This window comes from Hermetia illucens, chromosome 3 (assembly GCF_905115235.1).
Source record: "Hermetia illucens chromosome 3, iHerIll2.2.curated.20191125, whole genome shotgun sequence".
Taxonomy (NCBI): domain Eukaryota; kingdom Metazoa; phylum Arthropoda; class Insecta; order Diptera; family Stratiomyidae; genus Hermetia; species Hermetia illucens.
Window position 1 is genome coordinate 129,624,482 of NC_051851.1, and position 12,214 is coordinate 129,636,695.

Below are 12,214 nucleotides of genomic sequence, written 5' to 3' on the forward strand. Positions count from 1 at the left end.
TTTTATGTAAGATCTGTCAATAAAAACGTCTAATAATTAAAATTAAATAAAAAAGCAACAATGCGAAATATAGGCAAATACTGCGAGTCCTAGTCCTTGAATCCTATCCATAAACTCTCCAAGGATTCATTGTTTATCATCGCAATTTTTCATTTGAGTAGCTTCTGAGAATGGGTCTCTGATTTAAGTGTGAATGTTTTACCCCTGCCAGTAGAAGTGCCATCACATCTAAGATTTGCTCTGGAAGGCATACGTCGGGAATATATGTCGAAAAGCTACAAGAGTTTTGATGATTTGCAGACCCATAGCAGGGAAGACCTGGAGATGCATTAAAAATATAATTCTACGTTGGATATATACTGCAAGAGCAAGGCTGTTGATTACCTATAAGGCGGTAATGTGGGTATATAAAACCAAACTCGGTGCAACAGACAAGGAATTAGACAAACTTGAAAGGCTGGCTTATGTGGGTATCACTGGGGCAATGAGGACCTGTTCAATGGCATCCCTGGAGATTCTTCTGAGGTTGACTCCACGTCATTTCTACAGACAAGGCATGGAGGGCAATCCTAACAATGTCTGAGGGTGGTCGAGAGTTTTGTAAAGTGAAAGGAGATTGAAATTATTTCTACGGATGACAATACTTGTCCAGATAGCTGAGTGGTTAGAGCACAAGGCCGCCGTACGGAAGGTCGCGGTTCAAATCTCGCTGGTGACAGTGTTTTGTTTCGTTATTTGACGTCGGATACCAGCTGTGAATGATCAGCTGAGACAAATTAGGGTAATAATCCTGGGTGAGCGCAATTCTGTATGTACCGTTACGGTCTTCAATTAAGTGCTCTCACAGATTTCAAGGCCCAGATCCAATTGGCTTGTTGCACCGACGATTATTATTATTAAAATGAGGTATCATTTCGACAAGAAATTTAATACATGATGTGGTAACAAATAGTGGTCTACGGCCTAAACCTGCTACACCTACATAGTACCGGAAGCGGGTGCAATGGTATTTTAGGTGAAAATAAGCATAAGAAAATAATCATCATCGTATAAGTGAACTCTAAAATGGTATGAGCATGTTTTAATAGACTGAATATTCTCGGGTCACACAATAAGGTTTGGATACACTGAGCTTCAGCATATATTGGATTAGAAGGCAATGAGGCAGCGGATGAGCTGGCCAAGACACGAGCAGAAATGTCCCTTTTGTGAATGAAGAAGGGGTTTATGGCCAAGACATTTAGACACACTATGAAATAGTTCAGGGTGCTCACGAATTTCGAATTGTTTAAAACGCGCCAACAAGAGCCTTACGATCATAGTGGGAATTCTCACGTGTCACTACAGTTTGGGAGATCTGCGCCTACTATATATGTGTAGATTCAGTCAGGATAGTGATGAGACCTCCATATACAGTGGTTCAAACGCATAATCGGACAAAGTGTGATTCATGTTTTGAGCATGTTTTTTTTGGACTAATTTATATTTTATATGCATTTTTATATAATGAACAGACCTTTCAAGAGAAGTATATAATATATTTTTATTCAAAATCCAAAATCCCTTTAAGAAGCAACAAACAACAAAACATAAGCAACAATTTAAGTCAAACAAATAATCGGACAAACCCTTCAAGAACGGTGTTTCGATATTTTGAAGCATTTCCTTTCGTTTTTGTCATTGCTTCTAAGCGTCGGGGTATCGAGCGTACGAGATTGGCACCAAATTTTGGAGAAATATTATTTCATTCCCGCTCAATAGCCTCCTTAAACTTCTCCATATTTTGAAATGTTAATTTCTCCAATTTTCCTGTCATTTCTTCCCAAAGGCGTTGAATAAACTTTAGATCTGATGACTGCGATGAAGTTTTCATAAATTTCGGGCAGTTATAAATGAATCACATTTCATTGACATAGGAAATGTGCCTGGGATCATCGTTCTGACAGAATTTCAATATATTCAATTCCTCATTCCTGATTTGTAAATATTGGAATCTATTCATTTTACCGTCTATAGAAAATATTTCACATTCCTGCGCTGGAAAAGCGCCGCCATATCATCACTGATCCACCATCATGCTTGATAAATGCCCGAATATTATGTGGGTTATGTGGGTGTCATGGTTGCAGATTAAATTGTGTGAATAATACCTGTATTACCTTAGAAAAGGTTTAAAGTGATTTGAATTATAAAAGTTTTCGGGATTTAATGTTTTCCAAAGGTCAATATCCTGGCATTTCCCAGCTATTCTGCCATGAAAATCAAGAAAATATCCACCGTTTCGGCACAAACTTCCTTTTCCAAATCGTTCAATTCATTTGCCGTTAAGAAATATTTTTAATAACTTCATTTAGAATACGCTGTGCATCGATCGTCGAGTTTTTTTCCCCAGGGCAGTTCTGCTCTTATTTTAAATTTGAAAATTTTTGTTTATAACGCTTTTTTAACGTCTAAACGTGAAGTGGCTTCCATAAACAATTTTTTCGATAGTTCGAACAATTATACCCCTTCCATGTAGCTTTATTCTTAGGTGACATATTTCAAGAATTCTTTGGTTGGCATCGACACCCGTCGTTTCCATATTCTTTTCCTTTCGAAGAAAACTTGAATAATGCTTTTAAATTCCAACTAAGGCAAACTCGTACCCACAGTATATCTAATAGGCATTACCCACACTCAATGGACAGGACTTGCGAATGTATTGGAGAAGCTTATCCGTACACATGATAGGCTCTCAACATCTGCCAGTATCTACATGTGGCTTACGTGGCGTGTACAGATAAGCTTCCCCAATACATTCGCTAGTCCGATCCATTGAGTGTGGGTACTACTTATTAGATGTACTGTGCTCGTACCTATCAATGACAAATAATTCCAGAAAAAAAGAAATGTTATATAGCGAAATTCTGCTGTTTTGTCGTTTGACTTGAATTTTTACCTCTTCCTTACTGTTTTGATTTTTCGTAATAATGTTGAATGAAAATGTATTATGTTACATATATCTATTGAAAGGTAAGTTTATTATCTAAAAGTTCCATATAAATTTTGAGAAAAGAATTTATTATTTAATAAAAATAAACATGTTCAAAACATGGAGTACTCCTTGTCCGATTATGTGTTTGACTCACTGTATATTCTAAGACAATGTCTGGCATTTGCCTGGTTTGAACTCGATATACTTTAAAATGATTCCTTATTGCATTCATAGGTTTTTATACTTCCAAAATCCCCATCAAATTTCGTCTTAATTTGTAATTTGTGTGCTTTATTCTATACAAAATCTCCAAAAAAAAAAAAACCAAATTCGTATAAAAAAGATAAATGCTAATCATTACAGAAAATTATTTTATCCACGTTATCCGGCGATTTTATTAGCAAAAGTTCTTAATTCTTGATTATAATTTTGATTATAAAAGGACACCCATTTTGAGTGTGAAAATTGAAGGGGTATGTACGTGCTCTCAGCCGTTGCAATGATAATAGCTAAAATAATCGTGAAACTCATCAAAGGACATCTCGAAGGCTTGGACGACAGAGAGAAGCCTGGTTTTCGTTCCTGCGGATCACTTTGCAACAGTGTGCGGAGTTTAGGTCTTCACTTCACGTCCTTTTCAGCGATTTCGAAGAAGCTTTCGGTAGTGTGAACAGGGGGTGTATCTGGGGTGCTCTACGCCAAGAGGCATTCCAGAAAAACTTATTACTATTATCAGAGTAACATAGTGACATATGTTGATTACACTATGGATTGGAATCTACTCTGCCAGGATGACCGACGAGTGGGTTGCCCCAACAGCACTTGGCGCCAAACAGTGGAGAAAGAGTGCGGGCGTCTTGAGAAGTCGTGGTGGGAGCTTATTTCTGGTAACCATTAACGATGGCGTGTGGTTGGCACGCCATACTCCAGTAGGGGGTAAATGGTAACTATATATATATATATATTTTATTTGTAATTTGTGTAATTTGCCACGTTTTGTATCTATGTACTACATATAAAATGCTATCTCGGTAAATCCATAATTGATTTGGCCAAGACTATCCCAACTTGGACAAAATATTTTTATTGTGCTATTTTGTACCGTCTATATATGTCAATGATTGTCTTTTCTCTAATGTTTCTAGGTATATGGATCGTTGGCGCTATATTCTCCAAATGTGATTTAAAAATTACTTTACAAAGGTAGCTTCTGGGAGTTTTGCTGATAGCGTTGAAGAGTTGTTTTGGGCTTCTAAAAAGTGAAAGTCTGATTTCAGAATGCAATGATGACTTTCAGGGACAAATGCTCATAATTTGATTCATTTCTGAATCCTCTATTCTAGTCATGATTACCCCGGAATCTCAGGCATATCAATTGAAACATCCCCTATATTTTTGTGCACCACTCATGCAGTTTCACAACTACTGTTTCTCATACTGAGTGTGTATATTATATGATTATGAAACTTTTTCTTGATTAATATATGATACAATAAAAATCCCAGAAAACTTGTCATCGAATACTTGGCGCGTGGTAGCCCCGTTTGGGTAGTTGTCGTTTTTTTTTTTTTCTATTTTGATCTTTCAATAAAACATCATTCATGCAATTCTTGTAATAATGAAAACCTTATAAAGGTCAAGTAACTCCTAGGAAGTTAATTTCCAATTTCAAACATTTCAATTTTTGTTGAACAAAGTCTGAAATTTAAAACCTCACAACCCAATGTGTCTATTTGCGTCTATTTTTAATTATTAAAATTTTGCAATCAAGCAATTGTCATTAATATTTGCGGTAATTTTTCCATTGGAATGAAAAATAGATTTCCTACAGAAAAAATGTGTTTTATGTCCGTGAACATTGAACTTGACGATATTAAGTATGCATGAATGCAAGTAGCAATCGTCTCGTGTAATTTGGTTCAAAATGCTGATAAGCAACTTTCCAGTTTGTAGTGAAATATTATGCATTTATTAACCGAGCTTAAATTGAAATTAATATATTAATTTTATATAACTGTTTACTAATAAAAACAATCATGTAGACGATGAGTAAGTGGCTGAGTTTAAATTTGGGAACATTTTTCCTGTGTCCTAATTTAAAGTTCATTGACTGCGAGTTCATAAGTTTTGGCGTATTTAATTTCTTAGCAGATACTGATAATCCAAAAAATCTATTTGAATCTTCAAAGAAATTTTCGAAGAAAGCTATTTCAATTTTTATCATTCCTTTTAATTGATTGCTGGAATGCACTTTGTTCTCTTCTATAAAATAAAATAGGTTCTCCTCACCTAGCAGCCGTAGGATCACAACGGACCCTTGTTCAAAAAAGAAAGGTTAAAAAGGGAAAAACTATATTTATAAGTACATGGATAAGATGTTAAAGTGAAATGAATTCCGATCACCTCGAAATTCAACTTCTACGCCAGTCCTTGAACACAGGTTCGTGTTCGTGCCTAAGTGCTTAGGCTCCGAAATGCCCTCCATACGGATATCTGTTCAAGTGGACTTAATAATAGTATATTATCATAATTTTTAACAATTCATTGCAAACCCCTCCTTAAGTTCATCCGAGAATAATGAAATTACAGTAATATAGCCTAAAATATAATACAAAGCATGATTCTACCGAGTTTGGTGGAAATTGCACTATTATTAACAAAGTTATAGTAGGCCAAAGATATCATACCTTCATACCTGAAGCATTCAGCTTCCAGTTTCCCGACACAATTTCATAACTACTCTACTATCCTAATTGCGTTCTGAGTATGGAAAGCTTCCTTAAGCTTAGAGAATTGGCAAGTGTGGCCACTGAAAAGTTAAAACAGCCCTATGTGGAATTCTTGACCTCAGCTTAAGTTTTAAATTTTGAAAGACAAAGAACACTTTTAAGATCAACACCATTTGGGAAGGTTTTCAACTTCGATTGTCGTCTAACATTAACAATGTTGAGTGAACAATTAAATTTAAACAGATTCGATTGAACATTTGCACATGCGGAAGATCTGTACGAAAATAATGCCGAAAATCCTCACAATTGACAGAAAGACAATCGAAAAAACAGAAATCACGGATTTTTGAACACGATCCAGAAATTAAGAGGAAAAGTGCTGATTTGATTTTTGACAGGGAGAAATCATGCACAAATAAAGACGTTCCTGAAGGGCTTAGAAATAGTGTCATTCGCATGAGACCAGAGATTACAGACAAATGCCTCATGTTACACAGCCCTCTCCATAACAGAATTTTTGACCTCAAAAGGCATTCCTTAGCCCCCTTCGTATATGAGTTCTCTGTCAGAGCAGTGGCATTGACTAGGACCGCGAACTTTAGAAGTGGGGCCGATGTGCCCGTTTAATTCCGCATAATGGCCGTGGAAAGTTGAGTGTGGTATTCCTATATAAAGAATAATCGATGACAAATGATCTGAATACATCTTAGTGAGTTAAGATCACTATCTTTATAAGAAAAGGAGAAAAAAATCATTTGATTCGGATGTGGACTTTCCACGAGGAAGAATTTTTTGCGGATGGCAGCAATGATGGGATAATAAAGGTTGCAGGATCCATATACTGTGTTTTGAGAAACAAGCAGCAACAGAGGAGATGTAAATTACCATTTGGAGGAAATCCATATTGTTCCAGATCTAATTTTTGTAAACCCAGATGCCATCGGGTAACGGCATCAAATCAGGTAAATCGTCAATATTTAAGAAGAGTTCAACAGACCCATTATGACACGCAGGCTTAACTTCCATAATCTCATTTACTTGCCGGACGACATCATTTAATGGATCCAATACAAACCTAGTTTACTGTTGAAACTATTTAGAAATAGATACTCTTTGCCGTGCACTTCCCCTAGACCGAGATTCACGATTTCAATATTTTAATCCTATATTCTAACTACCTCCACAGCAACTTACTCAGCCTTCTGCTACGAATATATGCGGGACAGTTGCGACTATCTTTCCACCACTTGGTAGAACTGTCAATCGTACTTATATCGTGCCCCAAAGTATATTCTCCGACGGAACAGCTACGGTGGTTTTTAACCATTTCTACAAACCCACTGCTCTGCAGTACACATGTTTTATCGGAATATGGAATCTGAACGAATTTATTATCGTCTACCAGTCCTTATTATTATTTACACAATTAGTCAATGAAAGGGGAGAAGGATGATTTCTATGAGCAACAAAATGGAGTTCAGAACGGTGGCTTTGTGATGGTAATGAGGTTAGCTAGGTTTTAACTGACCGAAACAAACGCCTAATCAGATCGATCACATCGAATGAGCTGTATATATTATTTAAGAGTTGTGTTCTGAATGTGAGTAATAAGAATGCTACGAACAATTGAAGGGACTTTACAGTAAAACCTGAAAATTTACTAGCGTACTCTCATCAGTTATCGGCATGAGAAGTAATTTGGTTAGTTTGTCCTGTATCACTTCAACTTTTCAACCCCTAACTTTTCTACTGCGCTATTGATGTCAAATCTAGGACTTGTTTTGTAAAGTATTAATAAAAACTTTTCATTTATAGCCCACGTGGCTACATTCAAAGAAAAAAAAATTACACTCCCTGTTCACTTTTACGGAGACCCCGTTTAAACTGCAGGAAATTATGTCATTGATTGTATGAGTGGGAGTTCATAATTTGTTTATGTCAATTCCCTTCCAAGAGGTGTAGCCTTTTCTAAGAAAAGTGCATGTAACAGACAGACAGACGAACACACAGGTAGACAGTAAATAGGTTAATAAGGTTTTGTTTTTAAAAAGTAGTGAAAAGATTTTTCACAAAACGGATAACAGATTTCCCTGAAAATACGAAGTAAATAAGGGAGTGGTTCAAAAGGATGATTAGAAGTCATATTCAGGTGAGCAGAGGAGCTTTTAGGTTTGGTAGGAAACAGTGTAATATTGGAAATGGGTATGAATGGAGATAGTAGTTGTGGCATTGGGATGATTTGCTGGGGTGCAGTTTTAGCTTTTATGATTGCCTTCTTTATTTCCTACTGCGTCCGTGTTGGGGAATAATGCCATAGTTCTACCAGGTAACGGACCACTTAGTGATAGTACAGTATGATCATCCCCTCACAATTCTGTGTAATTTTGTTTCACTAATCGTAGGCCAATTGGAAGTTTCTTTTCACATTCGATAAAAGACCCTTGTAGGTATTAGATCCTTTCTAATGTCACCTCATGAATGTTCACACTATTCATCTGTAAATGTTTATTTCGTAAAAGCGGAAAAGGTAGATTAAAAAAATGTAAGGGTATTCAGGCCTATTATTTTCTCCGCCCAATCCAACTCCCCACATGGGTTTTTGACAAAACAGACAATTTAACTGAACTGATCAGTTAAATTGAAAAGAATTTCCACCTTTTTATCAACAGGTCCAAGCGGATCTGGTCCGTAAGCCGATGAAGTTCTCCTGCGAAATTGTATCAGAACAAAGTACCGCAGGATGAAGATTAGAAGCAGTTTCAACTTGATGTTGGTTATGAGATAGTTGGGATAGTTGTACTTCCAGATGCAACTGAGAATCCGAATCTAGCGCTGCTGGTACATCAAATCAAAAATGTCTAGGGACATCTTACACAAAGGAAAGAAACAAGTTGCTCTCGAAATACTAGTATGTATACAATCATACGAACTTTCATAGTGACGAAAACGACGTCTATAATTGAACTTTGTGTTTTGATTTATTTATTAAAGTGCGACTTTTTTGCCATGAACCTTGACTGTCTTTCATGAAATAATTCATGAAACTTCCTCTGCTTTCTTCTGCATCATTACAAATATTTCTTCGATTTGGACGATTCGCAGGGGATTGATGGTCAATCTACCTTTTCTCTTAATCAAAGGAAAAACTACTAAAAGCAATTTTTTGATACATTGTTTCTGTCATGCGCAAATAATTAAGAAAATTGTTTGGTTAATCACTCTTTTCTTTTAACAAGCCGATGTCTGAAGATTGACGTTACCTTTGGTAACACTCTTTGTACCATTGTCGACAATTTAATTCAAACTGTACCGTTGCGGTCGGCTCAAGGTAGATTTATCTTACGAATTAGAATATGCACCTCAATTGAAGAATTGCCAAAAAAGGAACTCGGTAACCCGTTTACGCAGGATCAGCTCTGAAAATATTTATCGGGTCGGAAATCCTGAACTGAAAGTCTTTCCCTAATAATGTTAACTAAAGATCAGTATCTCACGCTGAGAGAAGCACAATGGTCATCACCTACTCTTGCTATTATCTTTTCCAGGTATCTTTCTTTCCTCACTTTTAGTTCCACAGTTTTTTACAGTTTACAGATTGTACATCCAGACTTGTGGGTGTGATGGATTAAAAGTTCGGATTGGAACTAGAATTGAATATAATATATATATGTTCCTGAGAAACGTATTGGATAGATTCGCCATAATTCTCATTCGGATATAGAAAATCTTAGGAAGCAACCCGTCTTTGGACCAAAAGTAGAACACAAGGAAATCGATTTTTTTTACAAGAACACTAAGATTTAGTCCGTGTCTAGTTTGCTGGGACTGCGTAGACGTATAGGACGGTGTAGTCCACCAAAAGTTCTTCAATAAATTGACGAAATCTCATTCCTTTACAGTGAGATTGCTTGTAGTTACGTTTAGCAGGAGTATATAATAGACACGAATAGTAAGGGATTCTCGCTTATGCAATGTTGCTTTAATAACTGATAACTTATGGCCAACCAAATTTGAAACTAACTGCAAAGAGCTTATCTGCGGTTAGAAAGAGGTGAACCCTGCTGTCGTCACCTAGTCACTATATAGAATAATCATATTGTAAAACTTTTTAACACAAACGTAACGTTTTCACTGAATTTAAATTCCGACAATGAAACAACCCATGAGATGTTAGTATCAGGAACAACAACTGTTGCATATTTCACAAAGTGATCAAAATATTCAGCACAACTTTCTGTAGGCATTGCAAATTGTCAGATCCTATTTCACAAACTTCGAATTGTTCAATAGTGTTTCCTAAGAATTTGCATTTATGTTTTTTTTATTTCATAAGGACACGAAAACCGACTTGTAAGGTATGCGAGACGCCCCTTTGAATAAAAATTCACTTACACTGATATTTGAACTAAGGATTTCAATAGTTGTGCATCAGTTAAAACAACAACTTCTTCACTACTCTCTAATGTTGAAATATGACAATTTTAACCAAACAACACTGGATCACAATTAACCAACTTTTGCAAGAGAAAACACTGCAGGTCTTTAGAAAGGAGAAGTTTAAACGGTAACAACTCGATCGAGAATAAAATGTGAACTTCGAAAAGTTGAGTATTTATATCTCTATATTAACATAAAATTGTCTAGTAATGTGTTGACGATATGGTATATACTATATGTAGAGTGAGGGTATACAAAAAACTAATACAAACACAAATAAATTCACTGCTCCGCCAGATAGAAATTCAAAATCCTCTATAAGTACTTTCATTATCAATTAAATTATATGAAATAGCAAAATCATCTAAATAACAATAATTGATAAAAGAAATTTCCGATTTGTCTATGATTTTTTTAGCGGTAGTTGAGGGGATCATTTGATACAGTTTTGCCAACAACCATCAATTGATATTACTTATCTCTTTGACGAAGATGTTCTAGAAAATCTTACTTTGAGACCAATATTACGGAAATACCTTCAGAAGTTTTCTTCTGGGTGTTAAAAAGACGTCACCATCTTTTTTCTGGCCCAATGAAATAGTAAATATAATAATTAACAAATTGGATCCGATTACTTGTTTTTTTCAGTTATAATTGAAAAACCACCGAGTATGAACTGTAATTTGATTTTAATTTGTTTTAGTTTGATTTGGATTTTGATTGGTTTCTGGATTATGCGCGATCTCCTTGACAACAATATCGAGGGCATTTTGTGTCCGGATTGGCTCAAGTGGTTGGAGCGCTGGGCTGCCGTAGCGGAAGGTCACGGTTCGAATTTCACTGGTGACAGACGGGTTTGTTATCTCAACTGGATCTCGGATTACAGTCTCAACTTAGCTGTGAATGAGTACCTGAGTTAGAACAGGTTAAAAATCTCGGGCGAGCGGGATGCTGACCATATTGCCTCCTATAGTGTAGCGTTGCGGTCCCGAATGAAGTGCTCTAACACACTTGAATGCCCTGATCCAATATGGATTAATGCTTGGTTTCTCTGAGGGACAGTTCCGGCGATATAAGCTGGATATTATAAGCGTGAGCGAAGTGAGATCAGGTGACTCTGAAGAGCATTGTGCCTTTATACTCCTGCCTCCTGTGTATAGCTGTAGTACATACGAACCCAGCCTGTTTCTCACAGCTACAGAAAGTTTCGAACAGCCTTTGCCCTTTGCTTTTGATTAGGCGCCTGCGAATTCTCTTGTCATCCATACCCTTTACGTGGCCTGCTTACTGGAGCTTCGGAATTTTAACACGAAAGGCGGCTTCTGATTCGTCATACAATAAGTACAAATTCACTGGGCCTAAAATTGTCCTGAGGATTTTACGTTCAGAAGCATTGATTTTTTGCTTTCCGGGTTGGTTCATCATCCGCGACTCGCTACAGTAATACGGGATAAGCGTAATCAAAGAAAACTATTAAAAGGGAAGGTTTTCGATTAAACTATAGAATTTTATTTATGTTGAGGTAGCAAACGCGTGTTTCGGACGCAACATGTGCCCTTCTTCAGTGCTTATTTTGTAATCTATACAAAATTATTCTCTTATGAAGATTTCTAGGGGATTCCCAAAAATTTCTTAAATCGGGGTAATCGTTATATTGAGGCTCGTTATATTAAGGTTGCACTGTATTTAGATTCACTGGCCTTTTTCAGATTGTCTACTCCAGTGCGATATTAAATAATGTTGTGCGTCAGCCTTACTTGAATCCGAAGCGTGAATCGAAACATCTTGTTAGTTGGTTTTGAACTTTCTTTCCATTGATTTCGGAAGCATTTTATACACAGCAACAATACCCCTCTATAATTAGCGGAGTTTGCCATTATCTATTAAAAAGGCTAAGCCAAATTACACTTCTGCACTAATCTTTCGCATAGTTTCGTTACACCAAATAGTGCCTATATGCTACTCCTTGCTTTTAGTAGCTTCGTAGGCATTTCATCTACATTCGGTGCTTAGTTGTTTTTAAGCATTTTTTTGTGCATCCATGATTTCTCCCAGTGTGGATGGAGGAACAGAT

General features: G+C 36.5%; 1 protein-coding gene across 1 annotated transcript in view; it reads right to left on the reverse strand.

The window, feature by feature from the left end:
• LOC119653134 (S-adenosylmethionine synthase) overlaps nt 1–10,214 on the reverse strand; it is a 52,827-nt gene extending 42,613 nt beyond the window's left edge. The window contains exon 1 of the mRNA XM_038057665.1: nt 10,096–10,214. The gene's annotated coding sequence lies outside the window, so the exon portion shown is untranslated. The remainder of the gene's footprint in view (nt 1–10,095) is intronic.
• Nucleotides 10,215–12,214: the final 2,000 nt, after the last annotated feature.